Below are 14,953 nucleotides of genomic sequence, written 5' to 3'. Positions count from 1 at the left end.
GCTGGATGGCAGCGCTCAGCTGCGATCCAGCCTGTCATCAGAATGCCATCCCAGCGTGGGAGAATTCTCCTGCTCAAGCGCTGACATTACATTATCTCCCTTACATTACAATTAAATGGAAGAGCAGGAATTAATATTTTTTTAAAACGTTAATGCCACAGCCATGGTGGTTGTGGCATTACAGTGGTTGCCCAAATTGATGGGAACAGTGCTCACAGTGAAACATGAAAAGCTGGCAATTCATCAGCGGCATATACCGGTACCCGACAATTTAGAACAGAAAGAATAGAGCTTCATACATAGATTAGATCGATAGAAATATGTCAGTCACATATATAAGAAGTACAGTGACAGTGTTGGTTACTGTACTTGTCATTTAGTGTTAAAGGATTTATTTATAAAAATAATAGTGTTTTCATGCACCGTCTCTTTAAAAAAGCCGGCCGGCAATTCAGCATCGGTACCCGACAATTTAGAACAGAAAGATAGAGCATCACACATATGTTAGATAGATAGAAACATGTCAGTCACATATATAAGAAGTACAGTGACAGTTTTGGTTACTGTACTTGTCATTTAGTGTTAAAATAAAAAATTGGCGTGGGGTTCCCCGTAATTTTAGTCTCTAGCGGAGGTTAAGCAGACAGCTGGGCCAGATGTTTGAAGCCTGGGAAGGGGGTAATACCCATGGAGCTTCCCAGGCTACTAATATCAGCCCCCAGCTGAATACCTATTCTTTACTAGCTATTAAAATGGGGGACCCCCAAAAAAATGATGTGGGGTCCCCCCTATTTTAATAGCTAGCAAAGGCTAGGCAGACAGCTGGGGGCTGATATTTATAGCCCAGGAAGGGTGCCATGAATATTGGCCCCCTCCCAGGCTAGAAACACCAGCCGTCAGCCTCCCCAGAAATGGCGCATCCATAGGATGCGCCAATTCTGGCACTTAGCCTCGCTCTTCCCTCTGCCCTGTAGCGGTGGCAGAGGGGTAATAGGGCTGGGGCTGATGTCAGCTTACAATGCCAGCTGACATCAAGCCCAGGTTAGTAATGGAGAGGCGTCTATAAGACACCCCCATTACTAACCCAATAGCCAAAGTTAAAAAAAAACACAAACACCCAGAATAAAGTCCTTTAATTGAAATAAACACATAATTCTTTATTGTTCTAAATTAAACCATGCCTACCGTCACGCCCATTCCAGCTGAAGCCAACGATCTAATGCAATAAAAGGGAAATAATAAAGCAACATCATCCTTAACTTTCCATGGTTCCAAGGACGGCTTCAGCCCTGCTACATTCACATGACAGTCTGGATCGCAGCAGAAAGCTGCCATCCAGCCTGTCATGCCGCAGGCAGACACTGAGAAGCGCAGGCATGCTTGCGCTCCTCAGTGTCAGGCTGTGACTTCATCCAGATGAGCCGACAATGAACTCAGCTCACCTCATGCACGTCACTGACAGCGTGGTAGAATTCTCCTGCGCATGCGGTGAGCGTGAGAGACTCGGCTCATCTGGATGCCATTACAGCCTGACACTGAGGAGCGCAAGCATGCCTGCGCTTCTCAGTGTCTGCCTGCGGCATGACAGGCTGGATGGCAGCTTTCTACTGCGATCCAGCCTGTCATCTCGATGTAGCAGAGATGGAGCTGCAGGAGATCGTTGGCTTCAGCTGGAATGGGCGTGATGGTAAGCATGGTTTAATTTAGAACAATAAAGAATTGTGTGTTTATTTCAATTAAAGGACTTTATTCTGAGTGTTGTGGTTTTTTTAAATACTTTACTAGAAATTCATGGCGGTCATGTCAAATATTGGCGTGACCCCATGAATTTCGGGCTTAGGGCCAGCTGATAATACCAAGCTGGCCCTAACCCCTTTATTACCCAGTGAGCCACCGCACCAGGACCCTGGATGAGTTGGGTACAGCGCCAGAAGATGGCGCTTCTATGAACGTGCCATTTTCCGGGGTGGCTGCGGACTGCAATTTGCAGCGGGGGGGGCCCTGAAAGCTTGGGCCTCCCTGCGCTGCAAATTCCAGCCCCCAGCTGCCTAGTTGAACCTGGCCGGACACAAAAATAGGGCGAAGCCCCACGTATTCTTTTTTTTAATTATTAACAACGTGAGGGTCACCGTTAAGGCAGCATAACATAAAGTCAGCCATGCGTGCCAGACTGGTAACGGGCAAGACTTCCGTGTCCTCACCAAGATGACGACTGACTATGCTCTCCTCCTCCTCCTCCCCCTGTCCTCAGGCCACCCACGCTGAACAGACGGTATGACAGCTGTACAGGTACTACCGTCTACACCGCATGATACCAGCCCCTGTTCTTCCTCCTCCTCCTCCTCCTCTCCCTCATTGTCCCCCATTGCACGTTTGGATGAGATGAGGCTGGGCTGTGTGTAATCGCCCGCTATGGCTTCTTGATCCATCTCATCATACTCTGGCTGCAATGCCTGCTCTTTAATTCTCAAGTAGGATGCTGACTCTAATGATGGCGTCATCGCCACTCACCATCTTGGTGGACTCCTCAAAGTTTGTCAGGATGGTACATATGTAAGACATCCAGGTCCACTCCTGAGGTCTTATGTGTGGAGTCTGACTGAATATCGACGGCTATGTTGCAGCTGGTACTCCACAACTGCTCTCTTCTGCTCACAAATCCTTTGCAACATGTGGAGGGTAGAGTTCCAACGTGTGGGGACATCACACACCAGTCGGTGTGCCGGAAGCTGCAAACGCTGCTGCAACACAGCAAGGGCGGCGGAAGCTTTAGCCGACTTCTGAAAATGAGCTGACAGGCGGCGTACTTTGACAAGCAGATCTGGCAACTCGGGGTATGATTTAAGAAACCGCTGAACCACGAGGTTAAGCACATGAGCCAGGCATGGGACGTGTGTGATCTCGCCTCGCCTCAGAGCCGCCACCAGATTAAGGCCATTGTCACACACGACCATGCCTAGATGTAGGTTCAGCGGTCTTAGCCACAGATCTGCCTGCTCCTTCACAGCTGTCCACAACTCACAAGCAGTGTGAGGTTTTTCACCTAAGCTTATGAGTTTCAGCACAGCCTCATGCTGCTTGGCTGAGGCAGTACTGCAGTGCTTCCAGCTTGTAACTGATGTGGTGACATCTGAGATGGAGGCTGAACATGAGGAGGAGGAGGATGATGCGCAGGAGCTGTACACTGTGGGGGCAACTCTGACTGACATAGGGCCCGCAATCCTTGGTGTGGGGAGGATGTGTTCCATCCCAAGGGCCGACTGGGTCCCGGCTTCCACTATGTTTACCCAGTGTGCCATCAGGGAGATGTACTGTCTCTGGCCACAAGCACTTATCCACGTTTCCGTTGTCAGGTGGACTCTCCCAGTAACTGCGTTGTTGAGGGCACGGCAGATGTTTTGGGACACATGCTTGTGTAGTGCGGGGATGGCACACCGGGTAAAATAGTGTCGACTGGGGACAGAGTACCGAGGGATGGCCACCGCCATAAGGTTGCGGAAGGATTCTGTCTCCACCAGCCAAAAAGGCAGCATTTCCAACACAAGCAGTCGTGAAATGTGCGAATTTAGGACTGTGGCCTGTGGGGCGTTGGCTGCGAATTTGTGCTTTCGTTCAAAGGTCTGGGATATGGACAACTGAACGCTGCGGTGGGACTTGGAGGTTGATGCTGTTTCTTGAGAAACTGCCATAACAAGTGAAGACTGAGAGGAGGGGGCATCTTTGCATGCAGTATGGACAGGGGATAGCCTTGCATGCTCAACAGGGGGTTCTCTTACATGCACAACAGCGGAAGAAGCAGTGGTGACACCCGCTGACACTGGTCGTGGACCCTGGGGTTCGCCCCACAAAGTCGGGTGCTTTGCTGACATGTGCCTGATCATGCTGGTGGTGGTCAGGCTGGTAGTTTTGTCACCCCTGCTGATGCTGGCCTGGCAGATGGTACAAATGGCCTTTTTGGGGTTATCAGTAGAGTTTTTAAAAAAATTCCAGATTCTGGAAGACCTACCAGTTGTACTGGGTAACTCCCCTCGTGTTGGTGTTACAGGGAACGGTTACCCGCCTTCTGTGTGCGGCCACCACACTGCTTCTTCCTGCCTGTTGGGGTACTCTGCCTCCCTCCCTCTGTGTGCTGCTGGCCTTGCTCTGCGTGTCCTCCTGCCACGTTGGGTCAGTTACTAGATCATCCACCACCTCCTCCTCTTCCACTTCCACACCACAGTCCTCCTCCTCACTTCGTGGCAATTGTGTCTCGTCATCGTCCAACTCTTGTGACAAATTGCCAGCGTCGCCTTCCTGTGGCCGTGGCTGTTCAAATATTTTGCCATCGCTACATGGGATCTCCTCTTCCACCACTTCAAGTGGAGCAGACGAGGGGCACAAATATGGAAATGGACCAGTGAACAGCTCTTCAGAGTGTCCAACTGTGGGATCAGTTGCTGTCTGACGACACTCGGCATGGTGGGAGGAAGGAGCATCAGGGTGAGGAGGAGTATGCAGTCGAGACTTACGGCTACTAACACTTGACCGTGTTGAAGACAGACCGGAGGTGGTGGTGCCCAGGTGACTGGAAGTATTATCTGCTATCCAATTAATAATCTGTTCACACTGATCAGTTCACAATATTGGTGCTGTTGTGTGCTTCCCTAGTAATTCGGTCAAGAACTGGGAGCGAGAAGATGTGGCTGTTGGTTGTGGCACATTTTCACCTTGGCCACGGCCCCATCCTCTGCACGCACCATCACCAGAACGTCCAGTTCCACGTCCCTTGCCACGCGCCTTGCCCATTGAAAATGAAGTAAAATAACTTACACTCGCACTATCAATGGATAAAGGGTAATAAAAGGAGATTTGAACCGTGGAAGAGGAAAACTAGAGTTCTAGTTATCTGACCTACACCAGACTCATTTAAAAAGATATATTTGTGTCTGAACAGTCAGTGAGACACTCAAAATGTTTTTTTTTTATGCAAAAAAAGTGGATAATACAGAGATTTGAACCGTTGAACTGCAAAACCACAGTTCTAGTTATCTGGCCTACACCAGACTCTTTTAAACAGATATATTTGTGTCTGAACAGTCAGCGAGACACTCAAAATGTTTTTTTTTATGCAAAAAATGCAAAACAGTGGATAATACAGAGATTTGAACCATGGATCTGCAAAACCACAGTTCTAGTTATCTGGCCTACACCAGACTCTTTTAAACAGATATACTTGTGTCTGAACAATCAGCGAGACACTCAAAATGTTTTTTTCTATTGAAAAAAGGCAAAAAAGTGGATAATACAGACATTTGAATCATGGAAGAGGAAAACCACAGTTCTAGTTATCTGGCCTACACCAGACTCTTTTAAACAGATGTATTTGTGTCTGAACAATCAGCGAGACACTCAAAATGTTTTTTTTATGCAAAAAAATGGATAATACAGAGATTTGAACCGTGGAACTGCAAAACCACAGTTCTAGTTATCTGGCCTACACCAGACTCTTTTAAACAGATATATTTGTGTCTGAACAGTCAGTGAGACACTCAAAATGCTTTTTTTTTATGCAAAAAATTCAAAAAAGTGGATAATACAGAGATTTGAACCGTGGAACTGCAAAACCACAGTTCTAGTTATCTGGCCTACACCTCCAGATTCTTTTAAACAGATATATTTGTGTCTGAACAGTCAGCGAGACACTCAAAATGTTTTTTTTATGCAAAAAAGGCAAAAAAGTGGATAATACAGAGATTTGAACCATGGAAGAGGAAACCCACATTTCTAGTTATCTGGCCTACACCAGACTCTTTTAAACAGATATATTTGTGTCTGAACAATCAGCGAGACACTCAAAATGTTTTTTTCTATTGAAAAAAAGCAAAAAAGTGGATAATACAGAGATTTGAACCGTGGATCTGCAAAACCACAGTTCTAGATATCTGGCCTACAGCAGACTCTTTTAAACAGATATATTTGTGTCTGAACAGTCAGCGAGACACTCAAAATGTTTTTTTTATGCAAAAAAGTGGATAATACAGAGATTTGAACCGTGGAACCGCAAAACCACAGTTCTAGTTATCTGGCCTACAGCAGACTCATTTAAACAGATATATTTGTGTCTGAACAGTCAGCAAGACACTTAAAATGTTTTTTTTTATGCAAAAAAAGTGGATAATACTGAGATTTGAACCGTGGAACTGCAAAACCACAGTTCTAGTTATCTGGCCTACACCAGACTCTTTTAAACAGATATATTTGTGTCAGAACAATCAGCAAGACACTCAAAATGTTTTTTTCTATTGAAAAAAGGCAAAAGAGTGGATAATAAAGAGATTTGAACCGTGGATCTGCAAAACCACAGTTCTAGTTATCTGGCCTACACCAGACTCTTTTAAACAGATATATTTGTGTCTGAACTCTCACAGGCACACTCAATTTTCTTTTTTGGGGGGTGGAATACCAAAAGGTTAATAAGACAGTCTGACTGAGGAAAAAAAAAAAAAGAGGATTTAGATGAAAAAAAAACTGATTTTTCCTGGCCCCTTAGACCAGGGGCTAAGTCTAGCAATTTGAGCAGTGGTAGTACACAGGACTGTAATGCAGTGTTTGTTGGTATAACCACTGCGTCTCCTATACAGCCTGCTTGCCTGCCTGCCTGATATCTGGGATGGATATTAGTCCTGAGAAGGACTGTTTGTTTGATTTGGCAGGTTTTAGAGACCCTACACTACCTATTTCACACTATGTATCTCTCCCTAACTCAGCAGCACTGACCCTACCCTGTCTGATCCCTGGTAACTGTGTCCAAGATGGCAGCGCCCGGTTTTAAATACTCGAGGTGACGCTGTGCGGCCAGCCAATCACTGTAATGCCCACAACCAACATGGCTGCGGCATTACAGTGACTGGCTGGCAATCCCTGCATGTTAATTGGCTCTGTAAAGAGCGCCAAACGTGCAGGGCGGAGACCCGAGCTCCCGCCCGAGTAACCCGGAAATGCTCGGTGCTCGCCGAACATCCCAAGTAGTGTGATGCTCGGGCGAGTACCGAGCAGTGTCGAGCATGCTCGCTCAACACTAGTTAACATGCATTTTAGGATCATTCTGAAATTTCACCTGAGGGCGAAATATCCCTAAATTTTTGTGAGTAGTGTACCGTATTTTTCAGATTATAAAACTCTCTTTTTTCCCCAAAAAATTTTTGGGGAAAATGGGGGTGCATCTTATAATTCAAACTGCATAATCCGAACGCGCTTACCGGCGTTGGTGGAGCAGGATCCCAGGGTCGCTGCTGTCGGGAGATTGCTGCTGCTGGGAGATCACTGCTGCCTAAAGCTTCTGCCTTCTGGCAGGAGTCAAAAGATGGCTGCGGGCCCCATGCTGCGTTCCCCATGCTTGTAGTAGGTGTTTGGTGGTGGGGGGGCTCTGGACCGCCACATAGGAAAGTATGGAAGGTGCGGGGCTCTGGCTTTTACAAAATGTCGGCGGAGCCCCCGCACCTCCAAACATCTACTACAAGCATGGGGCCCGCAGCCATCTTCCGACTCCTGCCTCTGCCGGAAGGCAAAAGCTTCTGGCAGCAGCGATCTTTCGGCAGATCTCCTACTGATAAGTCAGGGAGATCAAATTAGGTTTTTTTGTTGCAAAATAAGAGGCATTAGGAATGTTTAATAATCTGGAGGTGAGAATTGTGTCCATGTAGTGAGTCATAAACCCAGGTGTTATATGTAGTCCTGTTGACAGTGAATTGAACATACTTATCAATTTGAATTCCCAAATTTTTCTTTCTCTGTTGCCCTTGAAGTTACCTTTTAGTATTAAAACTTTTAGATCTTTCATATAGTATCCCCGGTCAGAGAAATGTTTTCCCACAGGTGTGTCCAGTTCATTCTTAATTGTGTGTCTGTGTAAATTCATTCTCGTTTGCAGTTTTTGCATCATTTCTCCAATATAACCTCCTTCTGGGCAAGGAAAAATTGCTGTTGGCAGAAGGCACTCTTCAAATATGAAAGACCTGAAGCAGTCTGCAAAAGAAAAGTGGTCCAAAATTCCAGTTGAGTGGTGTAAGAAACTTGGTTGATGGTTATAGGAAGCAATTGATTGCAATTTATTTTTCCAAAGGGTGTACAACCAAATATTAAGTTGAGGGTGCAAACAATTTTGTCCAGACCATTTTGGGTTTTGTGTAAAATGATGTACAATTTGCCATTTGTCTTCGTTTTTTGTGTGTTTTTCCAATATGCACAAGGGAAATAAACATGTGTATAACAACATATGTGAAATTGCAATAATTTTCTGGGAGAAAAACTTCATTTTCTGGAATATTTTCAAGGGTGCCAACACTTTCAGCCATGACTGTATATGAATGTGCTCAATAGAGAGTGAGCAACATTAAAATTGTGATTCAGCTTCAATTCTAATGAAAGGTCCAACCTGACAGAATGCCTAAAGTACTCTCACAATTTTGCAGCTTTTAACAAAGAAAAAGTAATGCTCCCTTTTTTAATTTTCTACTCCATGTTATTTGTATTCCTTTATTATAATATACATCTTATTGCTAGTCCTTAATCTCAACTGCTAGTCTAGTGTACTGCTAGGAGTAAACTAAAACAATGTTCACAAGTTGCAGTCATGTTACTTTGTGAATTTGGTCACAAATCCACAAAAAATCCCCAAAGAAAAGGGGAACCTGGCCCACACATCCAAGTATTATACATAGATCTACTGCAAATTAACAATATTTCCAATACTGAATTAGGTTCTTAATTAAAATTTTGATCATAGAGTATTACCCCACTGCCACATCACAGTCTTCTCTTTTAAATAGGTCTTAACTCAATAGTCTATTCGATGCAGCACTTCATGGTGACCACCACCGCCGTGACACTGACTGCATAGAAAGCGCGACCCAGATCCCTAACAGCATCTATGTTGCCAAGCATAACCCCCACCGCTCTGGGGCACACCATTCCATGGACACAGCACCACATGGTCACCATACAGCACCAAAACCAAGTGAACTGATCTCAATAATTCTGAACAAAAACTGAACAAATAGTTTTGCCCATAGATGGACTTCTCACCATTGTGCTTTGTATTTTATGCTACCTGGAATTTGGTTTGGACAAAACTCTATTAATAGAGTTATATTAGGATTACAATCAATTTTTACGTGCGGATTTTCCGCTTCAGAAGCGATTCTATGGGGTAAATCTGCACATAATACTCGGTGTACCCACAAAATAAATTGATTTCAGAAAACCCGCCAAGGAAACTTGTGGAGTTTTCTTATATCTCCTTTAGTAATTTTGCAGTACCATATATATACTATTTAAGGGCCACCCTTGTTAAAGTGTTGAACTGTTGATTGTTAATTCAATAAGAAATATCAGGATTTTATTGAATGAGATGCAAATTCTGAGCACATATTGAAAATGTTCAGCCATATAAAGCATTTTTGTAACCATTTTATTCTACAGTTTTTGTATGGTTTTTACACATGGAGAAACTGATTTCATGCTGCTAAGTTTGGCTTTGTGAAACATCCAACCTGTATTTTGATATAAAGCAAATCATATTTCAAAGTATCCAGTCCAAGTCTTCTATTCGGTAAAAATGTGAACATACCAAAGAAAACAGTTAGAACAGCAATTATAATTTTTCACGGTGAAATAGTTTGGCAGATGAAGTATTAAAATCTTTTTTATGAAGCAGCCAATTTGCAACGTACATGTAATATCAGACTGCTTTGGAAGGCTGTATTAAATAAAAATCAGCCCATTTCTATTTTAATGGGTCTAGGGTTGGCCAATGTGTCGTGTTTATCTTATCCCGAATAGCTTAATGAATAATTCCATTCTTATGTTGAAACCTATGATTAGTTTTGAAAAAGTTTCTCAATTGCATTTGATAAATTCAATTAGACATTTAGAACACTGAGCAGATGTGCGGAGCATATTAGAGATGTTCTTTTTAATGCAACATTCTGGAGAACGGATACACTGTGAAATGTTTTGGTGAAGGGGCTGAGGGGCCAGTACATGACACTAATATTCAAAGGAGGCAAATTCAGTGCCAAATATTGCCCCCTTAGGCACTGGTCTGGACTTCTACTCTATATATAGACAATAAGCATTTCTTTAACCACTTCACACTGGATGGCGTACCATTACGTCAAGGAGAGTGTCAGGGATTAGGCAGATTCTGTGTATATTATATAGCCGGTGTTTACAATTGGCCTGCCAACCAATTGTTGCTGTTAATCTCTTTATCAGGGATTCCACAGTGACAACACCGGGGAGATCACGCAATATCTCGCCGTTGCCGTCACTCTGTCAGGATTTTGTCAGGGATTAGTGAGCATACGATCTCAACTACTCCCTACATAGGTATCGGCAAGCGACCAGTGAGCGTATGGCATCACACCTTCGGATTCCAATGCATGAAATATGTGTATACACCCCCCGTACGGTCACTGTCAGCTTCACAATAGCCCAATTATTAATATTATTCGCTGCCACCACCGTCCAATTTGAAATATAATACAGGCCTGGTCGGATGCCTGCATTCTGGGAGCGTATGGCTTTGGAGGAGGGAACAATTACAGGACACCTTTCATGTTTTTATTAAACTATCTAACTTCCGGGAGAACTTGGTTGCTCGCAAAGCCAAAAAGTGATACCATATTTTCTACTATGATTTTACCTTCATTTAGAGACCACTCATGGCGTAGTTGAGACCTACTATTTTGTTACTTTTGCGTCACAGCCCCCTGGAGGGGCTTACGGCTACAAAAAAAATAAGCATCTTGTTCCTTGGCTGATCCTGCCACTAAAAATATGGGTCCCATCATGGAATTTCCAATATTCCATATTTTGTATCAGTGCTCAAAAGTCTGGAGACTTCGGTTAAATTCCCTTTGAAGTCCTGGGAATGAGACTTCAACAGCTATGTGTAAATCGATGCAAACCGGTGTCTAATCACCCCCGGCCTCTGCTAGGGGAGAAAAACCCTTGCATTTAAATTAGGTTCTAGCAACTTCTGGGCCAGCATTTGTGTCCAAGTCCCTTCTGCTGTAGGTGATAATTTGCAGAGAGACAGATGATGGACTGTCAGCTCTCCTCTTGTGACAAATGGTAGGTAAGGGAGGGGTTTGGGAAAAAATGGTTAATATCTTCTTAATATCTCCCTGACATCTCCCCCTCTTTGAGGTGGGGCAGGGGCTGATTTACAGATCACCCCTTAAGCCCACTCCCTGACCCACTCTTCCTACTGATCCGACAAGACGTGGACCCAGTACCCTGACCAATTGGGGATCCAGCTTTCGAATCACCCTGACCGGTTCGGGACACATTTTCCTCACACCTCTGACAGGCTATGGGTACCTTCCTCCAATGCTCATGACAGACAGGGGGACACACGTTTCTTTTACCTTGCCTAGTTGCAAGGCCTACCCTTCCATCCCTCATGGTTACCTTGGAAGCCGTGCTCACTAGGGGGGAGCTATGCCGGCCAGGTCACAGTCTATCGTGACACTGGTCGGTGACACGGGACCACTTTCCCTATGATCCCTGGGTTTCTCCCCGGCCTTTCCCATTGCCCCTAGATCCGTGCCAGTCATGGGGCAGCTAGCATTGACCACTTCACCATCTGGCGTGACTCTGGTCACCTGCACGGGAAAACCTGCTTCCTGGTGTCTGTGCCGGCCCCACTCGTCGATAGCACTTATTCTGGCTCATTTTAGGGGATCCTCAGCAGCATCATCCCGTGGAGTGAGGTGGCTGAGTTCCCCTTTACCACAACACACACTTTTGTTATGCATTAAATTGACATTGACAGTGGTATTACATGACATATCAAATCTGGGAGGGTTGTCAGGCATGAATGGGGCAATCAACCATGCAAGATCAGTCCCTAATAGCACATTAGTGGGGAGGTTCTCCGACACCCCCACTTCCAGCAACCCCCTCCCCGCACCTCAGTTCAGGAAAACTCGGACTATCGGTATGGGACGGCGAACACCCCCAAACCCAGTGACAGTCAGGGTCTTCCCAGGAATGAGTTCCTCTGGTAACACAAACTCAGGACGAATGACGGTACGTTCTGCACCAGTGTCCTTAAGGCCAACAGTAACGGTGTTGCCTGTTACGGGTCCAGGTGGTGGAACCTCTGTGCTTCGGTGCAAGGAGGGACCAGTTGGGCGTGACTAAGTGCCTACACGGCCCGACCAAGGTCACACGGCGGCTTAGTCGACTCTGTGAACAAGGGAGGAACCGGGCAGGTGGACCCGGTGCCACTCTGGGACCGACCTTTTGTGAGAGCAGGTGACTCCCACAGGTCAGATGGCAGGAACTGACCAGTACAGCAGATGAGCACGGAAGGAAGGCTGATGGGTGGACCGGGTAGATAAGCAGGCTGGTTCGGCAGATAGCCAGACTGGTAGGCAAGCAGACGAGCACGGCAGGTAACTGGCAGGCACTTCGGGTGGACTGGCTGGTGGGCACGACAGGTAACAGGAAGGTGCTCCAGGTAGGCAAACTGGCGGGCATGGCAGGTTACAGACAGGTGCTCCAGGTAAGCAGGCTGGCGGGAACAACTGTAGTCAGACTGGAGAACAGAACTGTTAGACAGGCTGGTGGGCTAGACTGACAGAAGGCTGGCAGGCAGGACTGACAGGCAGCGAGACCTGAGGGCTGGAGCAAGTGCTTAGCACACAGAACAACCATCTTGCTCAGGCACCTCCATATTGGAGGAACGCCGGACCTGGACCGCGGCGGTGAGGGGAACGGCATTTCTGCCCAGCTGGAGGCAGAGACGCCGATGCTACATTGCCCATAGTAACCGGTTGTAAGTTCTCCCGGGACTGGCCAACCCCCCCACCCACAAAAAGAATGGCTGCAGTAGGCCCTGAGGCCTCAGGTGTGGGGTCCATCTTCTGCCTCTCCAGGCAGACAAGGCTGACATAACCCGTTTGGTCACAAATATAACATTTATAGGAGTCAAATACAGTCCAGGTGCCGGAAGATGGGGCAGAACCCGTTGAGGGCCGGCTGGCTGGAACACTGGGGAAGGTTGTAGGCTTACCCCCTTTTCAGCTAGTGGTGGCTGACTTCTGAATCTCTGGTATGTGGTTGGCCCCATAGGCATCAGTGATCCGGGATGCTTTGGCGGCTTCCTTTGGCTCCCGGTCAAGCACAAACTGTCATACTTCCACTGGGTAAAAATGAAGAAACTGGTCCTTCACCATCAGATCCTTCAGGTCCTCGAAGGTGGTGACTGAAAGTCCTCGGATCCACTGCTCAAAGTTGGTTCTGAGCCCATCCACCACATCACTGTAGCTATCATGTGGTCCACGTTGGAGGGCTCTGAACTTTTTCCAGTACACCTCCGGAGTCAGCTGGTACTTTTTTTATCAGGGCCTGCTTGACTGCCTCATAGTCTCCATATTGCTCTTGAGAGAGAGAAGCAAACACCTCTAGAGCTTTTCCTCTGAGCCCTGAGGTTAAATACCAGGCCCACTGGGCTTCAGGCAGCTGATACTGCCTGCAAGCTTTTTCAAATCCCTGACAAAATATGTCCAAGTCTCTGTCCTTTTTCATTACCGGGAAATGCTCAGGACTGAGTTTAAAACAGTTGGCACTGTTGGATTCACGGGTCTGTGTGTAGGATGACTCCTTCTGAATCCGGGCTATCTCCAGCTGGTACTGTCGAGCCTGCTCAGCAGCCTGTCAGTCAGCTTGGGCCTGACGCTCCTCTCAGTCAGCTTGGGCCTGTCGCTTGGCTCTCTCAGCCTCTCGCTCCTGGAATTTAAGGATCAGCTGCAGTCATCTGTCATGATCGCCTGCAGCGAGCTGCTCCAAGGCCACACCACCCTGGCTGCGGGTCTGGCTGGCAATCACAGGTGGGACATCTGCAGCAGCGCCATCTGGGCCTAGCCGCCCCATCATCAGGGCTCTGCTGTCGGATGGTCTCTGCAGCACCTTGCAACAGTTCAGCAATCATTTGGGCCTTGTTTTTGCCCATGGGGTCAATCTGTCTCAGCTCACAGAGGGCAGTGAGAGTGACCTTCGACTGCTAGGTATACCAGGGCTCTCCACGTGTAGCCATCGTTGCCAAATAAAAGATAGGACAGAAAAACAAGAGAAAAGGGGGTGCAACTGCTACACAGTAATGTCCCAGATAAAATATATTAAAACACTGAGTCTGATTTCTTAAAAATTTGCACAGAATTCTCACAAGAATCATGCAAGTTGCTCAATCCAGCCACTGATATTCTGTAATATCCCACCGCTTGCCACTAATTTGTCAGGGATTCCACAGTGACGACACCGGGGAGATCACGCAATATCTCGCCGTTGCCGTCACTCTGTCAGGATTTCGTCAGGAATATACTAACACACGATCCCGACTACACCCTAAAAGCAATCAGTGAGCGTATGGCGTCACACCTTCAGATTTCAACGCATGGAATATGTGTATACACCCCCCATACGTTCACTGTCAGCTTCAGGATAGCCCAATTATTAATATTATTCGCTGCCACCACCGTCCAGTTTGAGATATAATACAGGCCTGGTCGGACCCCTGCATTCTGGTAGTGTATGGCTTCGGGGGAGGGAATGATTACAGGACAAAAGAAACAGGACTATTGAATTTTATATTTAATCCAAAAGGAAGGCAGAGTTTAGGAAAAAAATACAAAGGAGACATTACAATACATAGGCAGTTACACAAAATAATGATTAAAGCAGAAAGAGGGGTTTGGGAAAAAATGGTTAATATCTTCTTAATATCTCCCTGACACTCTTATTTACCGCTGTCAATCACTGAGAGTGGCATTTAAGCGCAGCAATCCAGCAGATTGATGATAGCTTGGCATAACCTCTACGGGCCAGCTGAAGAGACATGTGCCTGTTATATGATCTCTCCTGTTATATCCAGCCAGTGGCTGGGCATTATAGAAGGCTGTGATTT

Source organism: Phyllobates terribilis, unplaced genomic scaffold, assembly GCF_046119375.1.
Source record: "Phyllobates terribilis strain yellow unplaced genomic scaffold, ASM4611937v1 Scaffold_11__3_contigs__length_659146591, whole genome shotgun sequence".
Classification (NCBI taxonomy): domain Eukaryota; kingdom Metazoa; phylum Chordata; class Amphibia; order Anura; family Dendrobatidae; genus Phyllobates; species Phyllobates terribilis.
This window is presented reverse-complemented; position numbering follows the sequence as displayed.